We start from the raw sequence: 12,506 nt of genomic DNA, 5'->3' as shown, positions 1-12,506 counted from the left end.
TATATTGTTTACTAAAATCTTTGTCCAATTCACCGAGACGAAATTCTCGAGGGAATTTTGAGCAATATGGAAGGAGGGTTCGCTATTATCTTTAAGATAAATTTTCTTTATTTGTTACCAAACTTTGATAGATATCTTGAATATTAATCGAAACTAAATATCTTATTTGATTGAAAAAATATACAAGGCTTATTTGAAGTTAATTAATTTAATACGATTAACTTAAATTAACTTAAATTAACTTAATTAACTTATTTGAAGTTAATTAATTTAATACGTTTCAAAAATCTGGAATTAGCTCGAGTTGCTTTCAAAGAAAAGACTAAACTAGCAAAGAGTGGAATATTTTTATCAGAATCGCTAACAAAAAAGCGTCGTGAAATTTTAAATGCGGCAAGAGATTGCTTCGGTAAATTTAATGTATGGACTGACCGCGGGCAAATTTTGGCCAAACCACCTGGTCAATCAATGATACGAAAGATTCAATCATTCGCGGATTGTGCTTAGATATATATATATATATATATATATATATATATATATATATATATATATATATATATATATATATATATATATATATATATATATATATATATATATATATATATATATATATATATATATATATATATATATATATATATATATATATATATATATATATATATATATATATATATATATATTTTTGTGCTATATTTTATGATTTAATGCTTAACTAAAATCTATTGCCTTTTTTTACTGGCAAATTAGAAACGCCTCCAGTTGTAGGACGACTTTTTGAGATTGAAAATAACCCATTAGATGTTTTAAGCATTATCAATAATTCTATCGGACATGTTAACAGTGATTTGACCACAGTGAACCACGCAGTAATAAGTAAATATGTTTCTAGTCTAAGGGAGGCTGTCAAGCGGGATGGATATTTTTCAGTGCTCCAGTTGAATATTCAGGGTCTTTGTTATTTAATTGACCATCTAAAACAGATTGTTACTGATGGGCTACCTGACGTTGTTGGTTTATGCGAGACTTTTTTAGATTCTAAAAATGATATGCTTTTGGATTTGCAAGGTTATAAAATCGAACGACTGAATAGACAAAAGATGGCCAAAGGTGGTCTTGCTTTGTATATTTCTAATAATCTCCCGTATTCTCTTAGAATGGATTTATCCAGAAATATTGAAGGTGTCTTTGAGTCACTTTTCGTAGATATTAAATGTGAAGGTAAGGATTTAATTGTTAGTATTATTTATCGATCTCCTAGTGGCTCTATTCCACTGTTTCTACACACTCTTAATGATCTACTGGATACCATCCTAAAACAGTCGAATGAATTAATTATTATGGGAGATTTTAATATAAAATTGATGGATATAAAGTCTTCTGTATCTTTGGATTTTCTGTCGTCCATGCTTGCCACAGGTACTTTACCTTCTGTATGTATCCCATCTCGCATAAAAGAGAGTACGTAATCTCTGATTGACAATATTTTCTGTACGGCCACCTTGATCCAAAATTATGTTTTAGTGAGCGACATTTCCGATCATTTCCCTGTTTACTCTAGATAATGGTTTGATAAACTGACTATTGAGAGGACCTTTGAGTCTGGTAAGAGGCCTTTTAGGTTTGGTGAAGTGGAATTGATGCTTCTTAGGTCAAGATTGGCAGAAATTTCTTGGGGTGGTTTTGAGAGTGATTCTAATTTTTGTAATTTATTTGATACTTTTTATGAGCTTATTAAAGACGTTGTTCTTGATGTTTGCTCTGCTTCACCTTCTAATCGTAAGTCTAAGAATGCTTTTCCTCTAAATCCTTGGATGACCCCTGGTCTCCTTAGGAGTTGTAGGAGAAAAAATAATCTCTGGAGGGCCTTTAAGTCTGCTAGTCCTTCAATGGAAGCTATTTGTTTTAAGCGATTTAAAATTTATAGGAATATTTATAATTCTGTGTGTCGAAAGGCCAAGTCCCAGTATTGTTTTTCAGATTGTGGTAAAGATGTACGAAAAACATGGCAGGTTATAAATTCTGTGCTTAGGCCCTCTTTTCAGTCTCCATCAGCCCCTTCTTTTTTGGATAAACTGACTATTGAGAGGACTTGGGAGTCTGGTATCAGGTCTTTTAGTTTTGGTGAAGTGGAATTGATGCTTCTTAGGTCAAGATTGGTAGAAATTTCTTGGGGTGGTTTAGAGAGTGATCCTGATTTTTGTAATTTATTTGATACTTTTTATGAGTCTATTAAAGACGCTGTTCTTGATATTTGTTCTGTTTTACCTTCTAATCGTAAGTCTAAGAATGCTTTTCCTATAAATCCTTGGATGACCCCTGGTCTCCTTAGGAGTTGTAGGAGAAACAATAATCTCTGGAGGGCCTTTAAGTCTGCTAGCCCTTCAATGAAAGTAATTGCTTTCAGCGATTTAAAATTTTCAGTCTCCATCAGCCTCTTCTTTTTTTGGATTTCGATGGCAAAATCATCGAAGGTGAACTGAATGTTCAAGATGCATTTACTTCCTATTTTACGAATATTTGTAAAAGGACCGCTTCGGCTGTTGGTTCTTCTCCTTCAGGATCCAACTTCAGGTCTTATCTTGGGCCACCTTGTATGAAGTCAATGTTTTTGGAACCAGCGACGGAGAAAGAAATTGCTAAAATTGTTATGGGATTGAAAAATTGTTCTTCGTCTGGCCCTGATAATATTTCTACTAAAGTAATTAAGTTCATACTTCCTTCCATTATTTATCCCTTAACAAAACTTATTAACCTCTCCTTTCAGCATGTCATTTTCCCGAAGTCTCGAGCGTGCTCGAGTCATCATATTATATAATTGGGGGGGGGGACACGAAATGATCCAGCCAACTATCGGCGAATTTCTTGGGGGTAGGTGTTTAGAAAAAAATTTGAGAAGGCGATGCCTTTTCGTCTTAATAATTTTCTTATTTCTAAAGATTTTTTCACGATTTTCAATTTGGTTTTCGAGCAAATCATTCGACTGAGCATGCTTGTGCAGTTTTACTGAATTATCTCCACTCTGCCATAGACTCCCATTTGATTCCTGCTGCTTTGTTTCTGAATGTTCGTAAAGCCTTTGATTCTTTAACCCACAGTGTTCTTTTATTTAAACTTTCTCATTTTGGCGTAAGAGGTAGTGCGTTTTATTGGTTCAAGTTTTTCTTGTTTGGTAGAATAATTTCTTTTGATCCACTTTTTCGCTCACCATCTAGTGTTGACCAGGGGGTCCCTCAAGGGTCAGTTTTAGGGCCGGCACTGTTCTTAATTTATATAAATGACCTAAATTTTGCAGTTAGAAATAAAAATCCTCTTTATTGTTGTCGTCTATGTCACCCAACATTCTCCCTTATCCATAACCATTATTTGCATACCTCGGATTCTCTTGTTAATTTTGCCGATGATACCATCCTTATTACTTCTGGAAGAACAGAGGAGGAGGTTCGTACTAAGATAGTGGACCTCTTTGAGAGAGTTTCAATATGGTTTGATGCTAACTCTCTTTCCTTAAATGTTTCTAAAACTAGTTTTTTAGTTTTTTCTCGTATATCCCAGGCTTGTCCTCAATTATCTGAAATTCATATATCCAAAGGCTTTATTATTAGACCAAAGGATGGCCATGTCCGTTTCCTGGGTATCCTCCAAGATGAAAATTTATCTTTTAAACACCATATTGATTTGATTAAAATGAAGGTATGCAGAAACCTTGGTATTCTAAGAAAACTAAAACATATCTTTCCAGGACTAATTCTAAGAATCCTATTTCATAGCTTAATTCATTCTTATATTTCCTATTGTTCAGTCATATGGATGTCTACTTTCCCTTCTTTTCTCAATCCGCTTTCGAATACTTATGACAATGCTAATAATCTTATCCAGGATGTAAATCGTTCGGCAACTAAACCGTTACTTGATATTAAAAAACTTTATATTCTTTCCTGTACGTCTTTCGCTTTTCTTCAGCTCCATGGCGATATTCCTAGGTCCCTTAGATTTACGTCTTCTTTTGTATCTGATCGGTCAAATTATCAACTCCGTAGTTCTCTTAATATCCAAATTCCCCAGACACCAACAATAAGATCCGATTTTAATGATTCACTGTATCATTAAAAACAATAAGATGATTCACTGTAGTTTGATAAAGCTTATTTAGTGAACTCTCCTTTTATTTATGAAGCAAATGCTTTACATGTTAAAAGTTCAAATGCCTATGTTTGTATGTTTAAATATTGATGTTATGTTTATATTGTTTAAATCTTAAGCGTTTAAATGTTTAATAATTATTTGATCTTTTCATAATCCCCCTCCCACAGGCCATGGAGCCTTTGTGATGATTTGTAGATTATTATGTAATTATTTTACTGATATATGGAAAATAAATCTATCTATCTATCTATCTGTCTATTAAAAAAAAAAACTGAGCAAAAATAAAATCAAATAATCTACCAAGCGTGAAACTACCACAAATCAGCATCGATAAATAAATAAAACCCAAAACGAGCAAAAATTACAATAAATAACCAAGTCAAACTCAAAACGAGCAGAAACTAACATAAGTTGGGTGCAAAACCCCTTTGCCTTCCCAAGGCCAAAACACAATTTGTACTTTACTGAAAAAAGTATAAATGTTTTTAGGTTTATAACTTTAATAAATCAAATAATATTAACATTTTGATTACTAAATATCAGTAAATGTATATTAAACTGACAATGCACATTCATTATTATTTTTTTCATTAAAGTTTAAATTATGTTCTGGCAATAGGAGGGCATAGGGGTTTTGAGCCCTACTCATGTTAATTTCTGCTCGTTTTGAGTTTGAATCGGTCTTAAAGTGTTTCAATCATAATTCCTGAACAAATAAAGTTCAAATATGACAAATACACTAGCCTCAGCAAGGCCCATTCACAATGCGACCTTACTAATAATGACTTTTAGCTAGCGCTAATTTTAGCCAATCACGATTTTTCATAGAATTTTTCGGCCAATCAGAAAATTCTACAAAAATTCCGATTGCTCCAATTACCGCTAGCTAAATATCAATGCTAATAAAATCTGACTTTAAATGGGCCTTTAAGAAAAATTAAATAAAAAAAACAAGTTTTTTTAACTGAAAGTAAGGAACGACGTTAAAACTTAAAACGAACAGAAATTATTCCGTATATGAAGGGGGCTGTCCCCTCCTCAACGCCTCGCTCTTTACGCTAAAGTTTTTTTATTGTTTAAAAAAATAGAGTTGTGAGAAAGTCAAACTTTAGCGTAAAAAGCGAGGCGTTGAGGAGGGGACAGCCCCCTTCATATACAGAATAATCTCTGTTCGTTTTAAGTTTTAACGTCGTTTCTTAATTTCAGTTAAAAAAACTTGTTTTTTTATTTAATTTTTTAAAGTTTTTGAATTAATGCAGGTTTTGATTTTGGCTCACCGTACATGAATAATTAAAACAAAATTTGCATATTATATTTGGTTAAATGGCTTTCTCGAAACTTGTTTAATTTTATTTACGAACGTTTTTATTAGTAATAAATATACGTAACTTAGAATTAACTTACGTAACGAAGTTCTATATTCATAAATTTTTAACACGTATATTAGGGGGTTCGCCCCCTAGTCAATAACTTGCTCTTTAAACTATAGTTCGAATTTTTTTTCCAGTTCTTTAAAAATGACCTCTTAATCACAATCAGTTGATCAGTTGAAAAACTTGTTTTTTTTTTATTTAATTTCTGATCTTTTTCTTTAATAATGCTGGGAAATCCGGCGCCCCCGTCCTAGCACTGTCCCTTCCTCCATGAAAACTTCCTTCATGGAAAGATCCTTCCATATAGCCCCCGACCCTCTCCTTCCCCCCCCTACCAGAAAAAATCTCCTCTGAAAAAGTCTGTATACTTCCCAATAACCAATACTATATGTTAACATTGAGTAAAGTTCATAACTTTCAGCCCTCCCCCGGGGGACTTTGGGGGATCAAGTCATCCTAAAAGACATTTTTATAATATTTTCGACCATGCTGAACAAAATGGCTATCTCAAAATTTTCATCGGGTGACTTTGGGAAAAAATGAGCGTGGGAGGGGGCCTATTTATCCTTCATTTTTTTGGTCACTTAAAAAGGGCACTAGAACTTTTAATTTCTGTTCGAATGAGCCTTCCCACAATATTCTAGGACCACGGGGTCAATACGATTACCCCTGGGGAAAAAAAAAACAAAAAAACAAACAAACAAATAAACACGCATCCGTGTTCTTTCTTCTGGCGAAAAATGGAAAATTCCGCATTTTTGTAGATAGGAGCTTGAAACCTCTACAGTAGGGTTCTCTAATGCGCTGAATATGATGGTGTGGTTTTCATTAAGGTTCTATAGTTTTTAGGGGGTCTTTTGCTCTTTTTTTGAAAATCAGCCAAATTTTCTCAGGCACGTAACTTTTGATGGGTAAGATTAAAATTAATGATACTTATATATTTGAAATCAGAATTAAAATCTGATTCTTTTGTTGTATCTATTGGTATCAAAATCCCGTTTTTTAGAGTTTCGGTTACTATTGAGCCGGGTCGCTCCTTACTTACAGTTCGTTACCACGAACTGTTTGATATAATTTTATATTTAAAATTATTTTCATCTTAAAGTGTTTCAATCATAATTCCTGAACAAATAAAGTTCAAATATGCCAAATACACTAGCCTCAGTAAGGCCCATTCACAATGCGACCTTACTAATATTGACTTTTAGCTAGCACTAATTTTAGCCAATCACGATTTTTCATAGAATTTTTCGGCCAATCAGAAAATTCTTCGAAAATTCCGATTGCTCCAATTACCGCTAGCTAAATATCAATACTAATAAAATCTGACTTTAAATGGGCCTTTAAGAAAAATAAAACAAGTTGCAGTCTTTTAAAGGTTTGAGTACACATTATAAGCTATATATCTGAGATTTAAGTCTTGAGATATTAATTAATACATGCTTAAAGCAGAGTCAACACCCGTAGCACGAGAGTTCTATTTTAGCACTATTTCATTACGTGTAGCACTGTAACACGTGCTCTGGATTGCCACTTGTATCAAGAAAGTGCTATTTTAGCACTATTAGAGTCAGTTTTTTTATTCTAGCACCGAAAATCGTTGTGTAGCACGCAAATTTGGGCATCTGTGGCACTTCAAGAACTGACCGTGGTGGCAACCCTGGCCTAGAGCCCTTCCTGCATATTTGCCAGCTACAGTTTAAAGCCCTAAACTGTTTCAGATAGTAGTAACAAAAAGAAAACTAGAAAAAAAATCACTCACAGCCGTTTCCCAATAAAGCCAACTGACAGGAGAGAGAATACCAACTGAGAGTCACTGGTGTTTTTACTTGAGGCTTTTTTCAAAAACCTATTAATAATTTGGAAACTATCAGCACCTTTGCTCACTGCAAGTGCTCCAACAGCCTCCGCCAGAGAATGGTATGCCTGCCAATGAAAACTTATATAGCAAAAATGTTCAAAAAGAACCAACATCAAAATTGAAATCAACATTAAAAAAAATATTTAAAACTTCGTTCAGAACAAGTATGGAAGTACATTTAAGTCCATTGTACAATTCATTAAGGATGCCACTCAGAGTAGTAAAGTTCCATTTAGGGTGGGTCTTTATTAGCTGTCAACCTTTTTTTCTGTTTGTACCTTTTTTCGATTTTTTTTACTAAAATCATATTGTTTTCTATTGTTTGTGGTACTTTTTGCTTGCTCTGTCAAAGACTGTGTTTTATTACTAAAAGGGGCCTCCTCAATAATTTTTTTAATTGAATTAGCCATGTTTACTCTATATACCGATCAAAACAAAATGACTATACATCATTCCCTGCTAAACAAGCCGGTCTTGAAAGGTCAGTCCAGCTTGCTTTTCTCAAATTTTCTTCAGATTCTGTAGGGCATGGTCATATATTGTGCTTTAGGTCTTCCTGGACCTCAGTCATCCTTCCAAGTAATTCTGTGTTTTCGCACTTGATTCACTAAACCAAAGTATGTTTTCGCTTTTTGTTCAATATATAACTCTAATGTAACTTTTCTTTTGTTGAATATAAAACTTTGAAATTATATTTTGTTTCAAGGAAAAGCTTAGCTTACACTATTTTTCTAGTACCACTACTACTAACAACTCACCGCAACGTCAAGCCACCTGAAGCCAACAAAGCTACGCACGCTCCTCCTCCACCCCATTCTATTCAAAGCCTCCCCCTTTACATCCTCCCAGTAAATTCCCATTTTCCTTAATTCTTTTTATTGACATCCTCCCACCCCAAACGGGGACGCCTTGCTTTCCGTCTAGCCCCAGACGGTTGGCCAAAAAGAACAACCTTTGGCAATCGGTCATCCTTCGTCCGCAGAACGTACCCCAGCCTTCTCACCCTTTCTCTCATTATAGCCCTAGGAAGCGGGACTGAACCGCACTTTTTGTACAGTCTACTGTTCGAGATAGCAACGCACGCTCCTCCTCCACCCTATTTTATTCAAAGCCTCCCCCTTTACATTCTCCCAGTAAATTCCCATTTTGCTTAAATCTTTTTTATGACATCCTCCCACCCCAACCGCGGACGCCCTGCTTTCCGTCTAGCACTAGACGGTTGGCCAAAAAGAACAATCTTTGGCAATCGGTCATCCTTCGTCCGCAGAACGTGCCAAAGCCTTCTCACCCTTTCTCTCATTATAGCCCTAGAAAGCGGGATACATTTCGTACAGTATACTGTTCGAGATACGGTCAGTCAGCCGGGTACCCAGAACAGTTCTTAGGCAATTGCCCTGGGAAACATCTAGCAAATATGCAAAATATCCACTTCGATACACTTTTTTTTTCGCTCTACAAATTTTATTTTAAGCTTAATTCCATTTCACTAAAATTTGTGAATATATCTATCAGTATGTAGAAATCAGAATTTCTGGGACGTCCTGGCTATGTTCCACTCGAAAAATTAACAATTTTTTTTATTTAATTAATAATAAAGCCGAGGTCCTTGACTTGATATAATTTTATATTTAAAATTATTTTCATCTTAAAGTGTTTCAATCATAATTCCTGAACAAATAAAGTTCAAATATGCCAAATACACTAGCCTCAGTAAGGCCCATTCACAATGCAACCTTACTAATATTGACTTTTCGCTAGCACTAATTTTAGCCAATCACGATTTTTCATAGAATTTTTCGGCCAATCAGAAAATTCTTCGAAAATTCCGATTGCTCCAATTACCGCTAGCTAAATATCAATACTAATAAAATCTGACTTTAAATGGGCCTTTAAGAAAAATAAAACAAGTTGCAGTCTTTTAAAGATTTGAGTACACATTATAAGCTATATATCTGAGATTTAAGTCTTGAGATATTAATGGATACATGCTTAAAGCAGAGTCAACACCCGTAGATCGAGAGTGCTATTTTAGCACTATTTCATTACGTATAGCACTGTAACACGTGCTCTGGATTGCCACTTGTATCAAGAAAGTGCTATTTTAGCACTATTAGAGTCAATTTTTTTATTCTAGCACCGAAAATCGTTGTGTAGCACGCAAATTTGGGCATCTGTGGCACTTCAGGAACTAACCGTGGTGGCAACCCTGGCCTAGAGCCCTTCCTGCTTATTTACCAGCTATAGTTTAAAGCCCTAAACTGTTTCATATAGTAGTAACAAAAAGAAAAATAGAAAAAAAATCACTCACAGACGTTTCCCAATAGAGCCAACTGACAGGAGAGAGAATACCAACTGAGAGTCACTGGTGTTTTTACTTGAGGCTTTTTTCAAAAACCTATTAATAATTTGGAAACTATCAGCACCTTTGCTCACTGCAAGTGCTCCAACAGCCTCCGCCAGAGAATGGTATGCCTGCCAATGAAAACTTATATAGCAAAAATGTTCAAAAAGAACCAACATCAAAATTGAAATCAACATTAAAAAAAATATTTAAAACTTCGTTCAGAACAAGTATGGAAGTACATTTAAGTCCATTGTACAATTCATTAAGGATGCCACTCAGAGTAGTAAAGTTCCATTTAGGGTGGGTCTTTATTAGCTGTCAACCTTTTTTTCTGTTTGTACCTTTTTTCGATTTTTTTTACTAAAATCATATTGTTTTCTATTGTTTGTGGTACTTTTTGCTTGCTCTGTCAAAGACTGTGTTTTATTACTAAAAGGGGCCTCCTCAATAATTTTTTTAATTGAATTAGCCATGTTTACTCTATATACCGATCAAAACAAAATGACTATACATCATTCCCTGCTAAACAAGCCGGTCTTGAAAGGTCAGTCCAGCTTGCTTTTCTCAAATTTTCTTCAGATTGTGTAGGGCATGGTCATATATTGTGCTTTAGGTCTTCCTGGACCTCAGTCATCCTTCCAAGTGATTCTGTGTTTTCGCACTTGATTCACTAAACCAAAGTATGTTTTCGCTTTTTGTTCAATATATAACTCTAATGTAACTTTTCTTTTGTTGAATATAAAACTTTGAAATTATATTTTGTTTCAAAGAAAAGCTTAGCTTACACTATTTTTCTAGTACCACTACTACTAACAACTCACCGCAACATCAAGCCACCTGAAGCCAACATAGCTACGCACGCTCCTCCTCCACCCCATTTTATTCAAAGCCTCCCCCTTTACATCCTCCCAGTAAATTCCCATTTTCCTTAATTCTTTTTATTGACATCCTCCCACCCCAAACGGGGACGCCTTGCCTTCCGTCTAGCCCCAGACGGTTGGCCAAAAAGAACAACCTTTGGCAATCGGTCATCCTTCGTCCGCAGAACGTACCCCAGCCTTCTCACCCTTTCTCTCATTATAGCCCTAGGAAGCGGGACTGAACCGCACTTTTTGTACAGTCTACTGTTCGAGATAGCAACGCACGCTCCTCCTCCACCCTATTTTATTCAAAGCCTCCCCCTTTACATTCTCCCAGTAAATTCCCATTTTGCTTAAATCTTTTTTATGACATCCTCCCACCCCAAGCGCGGACGCCCTGCTTTCCGTCTAGCACTAGACGGTTGGCCAAAAAGAACAATCTTTGGCAATCGGTCATCCTTCGTCCGCAGAACGTGCCAAAGCCTTCTCACCCTTTCTCTCATTATAGCCCTAGAAAGCGGGATACATTTCGTACAGTATACTGTTCGAGATACGGTCAGTCAGCCGGGTACCCAGAACAGTTCTTAGGCAATTGCCCTGGGAAACATCTAGCAAATATGCAAAATATCCACTTCGATACACTTTTTTTTTCGCTCTACAAATTTTATTTTAAGCTTAATTCCATTTCACTAAAATTTGTGAATATATCTATCAGTATGTAGAAATCAGAATTTCTGGGACGTCCTGGCTATGTTCCACTCGAAAAATTAACAATTTTTTTATTTAATTAATAATAAAGCCGAGGTCTTTGACTTGATATAATTTTATATTTAAAATTATTTTCATCTTAAAGTGTTTCAATGATAATTCCTCAACAAATAAAGTTCAAATATGCCAAATACAATAGCCTCAGTAAGGCCCATTTACAATGCGACCTTACTAATATTGACTTTTAGCTAGCGCACAAGATCGCTTTAAGTATAGATGAATTCAAAATTACAGATCATCGCTGTTCTGAGCAGTCATGGTGAGGTCAAGAACACCATGACACCATAACGCAGCATAATTTTCTACATGATGTATTAATCCCATGGTGTAAAAATCCCATAACGTAGCATAATTTTCTACATGGTGTATTAATGCCATGGTGCAAAAATCCCATAGCGTAGCATAATTTTCTACATGGTGATTAATCCCATAGCGTAGCATAATTTTCTACATGGTGTATTAATACCATGGTGTAAAAAACCCATAACGTAGCATAATTTTCTACATGGTGCATTAATCCCATGGTGATAAAATCCCATAACGTAGCATAATTTTCTACATGGTGTACTAATCCCATGGTGTAAAAATCTCATAGCGTAGCATACTTTCCTACATGGTGTATCAATTCGAAGGTCCTGAGAAAATTATAATAACAAGGAAAGATTGGTAAACAAAACACCAAAATAGAATAAAAAGCCTTTTACTATCTCCGCTAAAAAGTAACGCTTGTCCGTGGAGGAGTTAGTGAAAAAATCACTGAGAAAAAAGAAAAGAACTTTATGACAGACAATGTTGATACCACCACGTAAAGCATAGCATATATTAAATACGTAACCTACCCTAACTTAACCTAGGTACCTCCCCCCCCCCCCTAAGCCCCAAAAAACAATCGTTTAAATATTATAAATTATAATATTAATTTATAATCAATAAATGTATAAAAAAAACTTTTGTTTTTAACTCCGGAAACATCATAGATTATAAATTACCCACAAAATATACAGATAATTAGAAAATCAAAATTCATAAAAATACTACAAATAGTTGGATTGCCCATTCAATTGAATCCTCTGAGTAGGATTCAACACAATTTACCAATATTGCTCTCTCTTAGAAATTCATTTCTAATCAATATTAATTACCCCATC

The sequence above is a fragment of the Artemia sp. Qi Xiang Cuo genome, chromosome 16 (assembly GCF_049724085.1).
Source record: "Artemia sp. Qi Xiang Cuo chromosome 16, ASM4972408v1, whole genome shotgun sequence".
NCBI lineage: Eukaryota > Metazoa > Arthropoda > Branchiopoda > Anostraca > Artemiidae > Artemia > Artemia sp. Qi Xiang Cuo.
The sequence above is the reverse complement of the archived record's forward strand: the minus strand, read 5'-3'. Positions refer to the sequence as shown.